This window comes from Acanthisitta chloris, unplaced genomic scaffold, assembly GCF_000695815.1.
Source record: "Acanthisitta chloris isolate BGI_N310 unplaced genomic scaffold, ASM69581v1 scaffold4797, whole genome shotgun sequence".
Classification (NCBI taxonomy): domain Eukaryota; kingdom Metazoa; phylum Chordata; class Aves; order Passeriformes; family Acanthisittidae; genus Acanthisitta; species Acanthisitta chloris.
The window spans coordinates 19,419-27,136 of record NW_008684161.1 but is presented as its reverse complement, the minus strand read 5'-3'; the positions used below and the strand labels follow the sequence as shown (position 1 = coordinate 27,136).

General features: G+C 38.6%; 1 protein-coding gene across 1 annotated transcript in view; it reads right to left on the bottom strand.

The window, feature by feature from the left end:
* MEF2C (myocyte enhancer factor 2C) overlaps window positions 1-7,718 on the bottom strand; it is a gene marked incomplete at its 5' end in the record, with an annotated part of 60,039 nt that overhangs the window by 34,568 nt on the left and 17,753 nt on the right. The gene's annotated exons all lie outside the window — the stretch shown is intronic.

The window sequence follows — 7,718 nt, the reverse complement described above, 5'->3', positions numbered from 1 at the left end:
CAGCAGCTCCAATCAATTCTTACAACCGCAATTATTATCATCGAGACAAATAACAGATGAAAAAGCTTAAAAAACAGATTTAAAATCAGTAGCTAACAGTTTAGAATGGTTGCCTGGCTTCAAACAGGTTTTAATTGATCTAACTTGACAGATCACCCAAGAACAGTCGCAGGCTATATTAAGGTAAAAGAATATGAGAAGAGAATGTGGACTCCAGAAGTACAAGCAATAGTATATAAAGTGAGTATTTTCAAGATTTCTTAAATTACCTTCAAAATGTATCACTCAAAAACTCTTCAAAATCCATTTGGCTGTCTACAAACTTTATTAGTCAGCTTGCAGTTTATTCTGAGTTGAAACTTGGCTAAGAAATCTCAGTTACAACGAAAAGATCACACAATGCACAATGTGTGTTAATAAGTGGATATGCTTGCACTGTTTATTAGCGTGGGATCCTCTGTCTGGTTTCTTTTTGCTGTCTCATAATGGCTGCTTCTATCTGAGCTTTTTGTTCCTTAGGGAAAAGTACATTTCCTAATTATTTTCCTTATGGCAATGTCCAGTTTTCTACCATTAATGCCCTCAAGTATTATAGTGTCATATCTTGTTTCCATACTATCATATTCATTTATTAACAATCCCTGAACGTCACATTTTCATCAACTAAGCAAAGTGACGGTGATCTGCCCTAAGAGATTTGAGGCTTCCAATCTCACATTGTAGAACTCTTGAAACAGAATTAGGCGTGTGTGGAAGGCTGGCTCAATGCATATCCCTCTTTTCAAACTTCATACCTATAGAGACTTCGTGTCTAATCCCACAACATGACAAAATTATAAATCCATTGGAATCAAACCTTAAGATGCTAAAACAACCTGAATAATTCTCTACATCTCTTCTCCACTCCCTCTTATCCTTTAAATGTTAAATGATCTGTTCACAGAACAGACAATCATGTATGATTTCTACAGCTACTAGCTTGAAACAAGCCAATTAGATTGTTTGATAGATTTAATAGACACGGCATGATCTATTAAAAGCAAAAATCTCTCTTTTATATCTCAATAACTAATCTCAACTAAAATTCTTCTCTTCATATAAGTACAAAACAGTTGTCCTCTGAATGTATAAAATGTTCTGTTTCAAGATTAGATCAAGCTATCCAGACATGAAGCCAAGAACACCACTCTTGGGACCATATCCTGAGCTCATCCGATTCACTGATGGAGTCCTGATTCACATGGAGTCTGTGAGGACTGATGTGGATGTGAACTGACCTGGATCGCATCCTTAACTCCAAGCACTGAAATGACAGTTTGACTCCTCTACATACAAAAGGCAGTGATCTCTTTTACTTCTTTTCCCCACAGATGTGAACACAGATGCAACTGCTTGGGCATAGGTGTGGGAAGGGAGGTGCACAACTGTCATCCCACCAGACAACCCAAATGAAGAGCAATAAGAAAAGACAAGAAGGGGAATGTTTTGCAGCCTCTTTGAATCGCTTCCTCTATCATCATTCCCAAATCCTTGACTGCTGCATTCACAAGACCATGTCTGGTTAAAAGAAAATGCATCTTGGCCTCAGCATACTCATGTCCTAAAGCACTGCAAATGTCTACTTAGCACTCATGAAACAATCACTACTGTAACCCAACATATGTCTCACATTAGTCTCTAAAGACACCAGATTCCCTCACAACCTAGCAATGCTTTTATTTTCATACATATTTTATTTTTATATTATTTTCATATTCTTAGAAAGCAGGTTGTTGCCATGCCAGGCAGAGAAGAAGCAATTGTTATTTTCACCAGAAAAGCCAAACACAAATTTAGTAAAACCATGTTGGTATTCTAACCAAAATTAACTTTAGACCTAAAGAGTAGAGGCAAACCTCTCCTCTGCAAAACCCATTAGTCCAGTGTGTTTGACTGGTACCTTGAGTGATGTGGGAAATAAATCTAATGCAATGCACTTGTTCCCTGGCCCTGCCACCTCAAAATGAGCACTACTAAAACAACAAACAAACCAACAAAAATAGACAGAAATAAACCAACCCACAAACAACAACAAAACCCCCCAAACAAATCCCAAACAAAAACAAGAGCATGTTTCAATGAGCTGGGGTAAGGTTAGGCAACAGAAATTTCTACAAGTGTGCTAGAGTCAGAGGCACAGTTCCTAGCTTTGTGAATGCCCAGTTCCCTGTGAAATGCATTTTGGGGTAAAGTGCAATATGCATAGAAGATCTTCTGTGGCAGGGTCTCTGGGGACTCCTCTTGCCCTGCACCCATTCTTCTGCTGATTCATTGCTGCTTGTGATGCAATGCTATCTTCAGCTGGGTGTAATTTATGGTTCTGGTTTTTTGTACAAGAACATATATTTTAATGAAACTTCTTGGAGTTGCATTGTCTGTGAGACCCCTCCCTTTGCACTAGATTTGCTTGGCATTGAATAAAAAATGAAGCTGTAAAGGAAAAGACAGAAGAATAGACGGACAGACTGCACAGGCACAGAAACACACACACTCACATCACAGTGGAAGAGGAGAGCTCACTGAAAGTGACATACCCTCTGCACTAAGGTACAGAGTGGTATTCAGGACAAATATAATGACCCTGAATATCTTAGCATTATCTCTGGCTTCTCAATATGCAGGCTACAGTTTTCCCTATTTTATTGTCTTGTTTGTTATTTTACTCTCTACATCATTAACTACTACATTAAACCTCTCATTTTTTTCCTTCAATTTTTCCCCTTTATTGTGCTTCAACACAACACAAGTTGGTACAGCATAATTAAAAGTGGCACTGACCAATATCCAACTGATCCAACCTTATTCACAAGCTCTCTGGACTTCACATCAAATTTTTCTCTTCTCCTATGCTCTGCATTACCTCTTGAAAGCAGAGATTGGTTCTGGAGTCTTTGACCCAGTCGTGAAGTGATTTAGAAACCGTTTTTCTTATGATGCTAAGTTGTCATAGCCTCTTGCAAACCCTGGAATATAGCCAGACCTATCGCATCCTCCTGGACATTAGCTAGTTTCCTAAGATTTAATGACTATTTAGGGGAATTTTGAAGAGGATAAAATTACACAATTGTATAGTGCATTGCATTTTACAGAACCCCAAGCTAGATCTCAGTTATTTTTAAGCAATAAAACAAGTAATTACACTGGACTCCAATGCAGTAAAATCAGCCACAATATTTCAAGAGCAAAATGGTTAACGGAGAACAACCTTTGGCTGAAATTTCATGTACCAGCAATTTAGCATAAATCCTACTCTATAAATTTCAGAGGAGAAGTGCTGACTTAGTGACATACTGGCTGCTGTAAAATCAATTACAAAAAACTATTTACTTTCATTTCATGCAAAATTTATCATCACTACAGAAGCACAAAACAACATATGGCACTAACAGCCAGGTCTGATTTTTTTCTCTGCATTTCTTTCACAGAATGAGTGGAGAAGGTTAGAAATTATTTTAAATTTTTTCCATCTTATAGTTTAGTTTGCTCATATTTCTTCTTAATAGGTTCATCAGCTGTGGAACCACTCCTCACAGCACTCCAGGGCTTGGAAGTGCTCACAGTATAGCTGCCAAATTAAAAAGACCAGGTTGGTTGATGAGGTTCCCAAAAGGTTCAGACCAACCCACTCTGTTTCATTTTGATATCCTCTGCAACAAAGACCTAACTATTGTAAGCTTTTGTAAGGTTAATCACTATCTTCATTTGTGTAATGAAAAGTGTGATCTCACTGGATCTTAATCTGTAATCAAAATTTACAGTATGGAAAAATTCAGAATTACAGGTCTATTTCTACAAATTCCTATATCTGTTATGTTGTCTAGAAGGCACCATGATGATCTCTAAGTGACAGACCCACTAGTGACCACAAAAATCCACTGAGTTGTAATTTGGTAAATTATATTCCACTGTCAGAAGACAAAAACCACAAGTGCCCCCATTTTCACTATTACTTTCTTTCCTGTATCTGGATGGAATAAATCTTTTAGTCACAAACGAAAAATGGTTTTGTCCCTTTTTTTCTCATTCAAGCCACATATCTACGTGGCAAGGCAGACAATAGCCAACTACAAAGGAATGATATGCTATTGTGTTCAACTGCTTTACTATTTATACTCATTCTATGATACCAAAGAAGCTGACCAAATTTATGGAGGTTCTCGAAAAGAGCAGAAAATATTTAGATAATGGGCCTTATTAATTTAAGCATCAGTTTGCTCTCTGTGCAACAGAATCATTAAAATTAGAAAGTGCTAAGTGAAGATCACCTCTACCCTCATCTTTTCTCAGTTCTATAATGATGAAATTTTATGATGAAATTGCATGATACAATGTATGGTGCAATCAAGTAATGAAAGGTTCTACTGAAATGAAAAATACAGAGAAAGAGATAGGTTGCTATGGGAACCATCCATCTGAATTCCCTGACTTATGTGTAACTAAAATATCAAATTTTTTGTTCCAGTAATGTAGAGTTCTTAAATTTTTTCATTTAATAATGAACATAAACTAGTATGCTGATACTAATGTACATTAATTGCATATTTAGGAGAATCAGATAATTATCACACTTACTGTTATCTAACAAGCTACACACACACACACAAAAATGTATACCAGTAACACAGAAAAATGAACATTTCTTACGTCTTGTATAAATCATAAAATCCTTCTGCAGTTTGTATGCTTTTTGAAACAAGCTACACGGCTTATATAAAGCTGAACTTCTACAACCACATGCTAATATTTCATTATTACTTTATTTTCACTCTAGTTTCTAAGCAAAAAGTATTTCCCATTGTCTGGTCCTGTATGTCGGTCTTCTTCAAGTGAATACACATAAGTGTGCTTTTCACAACAATACACCAAACCCTCTGCTTGGATTTACCTCTTATTTTTGCATCCCAAGTGATTATTCTCTCCTCCTTCAAGTATCTTCTCTAATCACACTTCTTGTGAAACCAAACAGCGCTGACATCCTTTGCCAGTAACACCTGGTTCTCTCTGCTTATGGATCATCGACCAGCGTATTAGGAATATTTGTACATGTGTGATGCAAGCTCATCAGGGCATGAGGTTTCTACCTGATTACAGAGTTCAGTCTATCCTCCTCCACTCCACTCATGCTCTTGATGTGTGCCAAGACATCTCTACAATATTTTGCAGTGTCGATATATAACAAAATAAATCCATGTTTTTTCTAAAGGGCACTAGGATAGTGGGATTTTTGTTTCCTTGTTCCCTATGGCTAGGTAATGTGGGCACAGGGGAGCTTTGGAAGACAATGCGTCTGGTGCAGCCCCAGAGCCCTCAGGAGGCACCTTCTGTTTGTGCTGACCTTGCAGCCTGTAGCATGCTGGTCAGGGTGACATCTCCTGCTGCCTCTCTGCAGTGTGTCTCCTGTATTCATATGAGAGAGCGCACCTTGCTATCTGGCTGTTGTGCCACCCCTCTGGCGTGAGGCTAAAGATGGGAAGATGGCAGGGGTTTGTTTGCTCTCTAAAAGAGATCAAGCACAACCCCTTTCTTTAATGTCCAATCTAACCAACCTGCCACAGCTTTTCTGTTTAATATTGACTTAAACGACATGGGGCAACCTTGGCTTTTTAAAGTATAAGTAGAAGCATTTGTCAGATTCAAAGATCTCACAGCAGCTAAACTAAATGACATATTTTTCAGGATCTACTTTGAAAGAAACAAAAGCAAATCACATGAGGACTCCAGCAGTAAAGCTTTATATTAAAACTTCTGTTAATGCATGCAACTAAACTTACACCCTCCTATGTCCACAATATTTCATGGGACACACAAAGGACTTCTGTCAATCACTGTACTTGTAAACTGTTTTTAAAAGAAGAATTTAGATCTGAATAATTCCTGAGGTTCTAATTAAAGATATTTTCTCATCCTTCAGGCTTCTTCCTGTCTGTCGTCGTGGTGCAAAAGGTCTAATAACATTGCAAATCCCCCTGGGCAGCTGATGTAGGATTCCTACACCAACCCTCTATGGAGGGGATTATGTTTCCCAGACCTTGACAGAGGAGACAACCCACCAAGCCCAGCCACCCGGGAATCCATGGTGGGAGAGAAGCGTCAAGTGACTAGTGACGCTGGCTGGCACGATCTGGCTGCAGCCGGCGGGGAGCAGGTTCCCAGCAATGTCATGCATCCTCGCGATCTGCACCTGTCAGTGCCGGCACCTGCTGCCCCATGACCATAGATGGCTGTCCCCAGGGCCATGGCACTGATTGGGGACGCTCTGCTCCTGGCTGTTTTCTTTTGCATTTTTTTTCACCCATGTTGCTGTCATGCTTCTCGGCTCTCATGTGACTGCAGCATACAGGAACGCAGCATTTGTGCTATACAGATATACACGCATAAATACGTGTATGTATATATATCCATATATAAATTTATATATATATGCATACACAACCTCTATTAGATCATGTACCAGCACATTTTTGTTCAAATCAAGAGGGATGTTTTAGAAGTCTTCACACATAAGCATGACCAGCCTTCATTTGCTATGATGCAGTATAATATCAGTTTAATCTTGCTGGTGTGTTGGACTAGTGGACATAAAAAAGGGAATTTGCTTTCTCAGGCAAAATTGACATTTCCTAAATCATGAATTCATGTGTGAGATTAATTGGAGGTGTTAAGATTAGTAACATAAATGCAATTCTGATCTAGGAGTGATTACAGATTCTGATGATTTTGCCTCTTATCACCCTCAGATATGTGAGATTTAGAAAGTAAAAAAAATCAGCCTTGGATAAACAAAATTCCTCTTAAATGTCAGTAAAAATATACTGTTAAATGCACCCTTTACACCCAAAGACTGTATTCAAATGAAACTTCCATGCAGCTGTTTTTGAAACCTGTACTTTGCAAAGACAGTCAAATTCTGCTGTGTTGTGTTAAAAAACACCCAACAACTTTCCAGAGACTGGCTGTCAGTGCACAAAATTAGCAATTATTTACTTAGATCAGAGATAGTATCAGATATTTGTGTTTTAGGCATGGAATAGTTATCAGTGCCTTCTGAGCACTCCAATGGTTCTAAACCATTACTGAGTGTTCGAAGAAGGACCTGTCACAGCTAGTGTTTTTTGAGTTAGGGAAATACAGAAGATGTAGGTAACAGCAAAAACCTCCAGGTTACTCTCCTGCTTTTCCCACCATTCTTTCTGCATGCTGCTCTGCCCATGAATGTGTGCCTTCTGCAGAATGAAGACTAGCACTACAGCCTAGTGAAAAATACATAGTTTTCTATCCCCTATCTTTGAAGGCAGATTTACACAAAATAGAACCCCACTATTTTTCAAGGCTCAGTGTTTGTGGAACAACTCCATAAAGACAAAGCTTCTGTATTCTGGGTACTTCCACTAGTTCACTTGCAGGAGCACCACCAGTCTGTAACCAGTCTCAGACTGCCAAGGGGTGCAGAGATGGCCTAATGCCAGAAGTTGCATTCCTGACTTGCCTTCTGCCTCTTGGCCAAAGCATAAGACCAGTCCATAACAACCTGACTGATTTTTCAAAACCATGTAAGTGTATCAATTATTTAAATGGCCAAGTTTTCCCTAACCTTTATAGAGTATCTTTCAAACAGAAGATATCAGTGAGACATAGTGTATTTGATTTGTACTAGGTTTTGCTGTCAGACATAGAAAGTG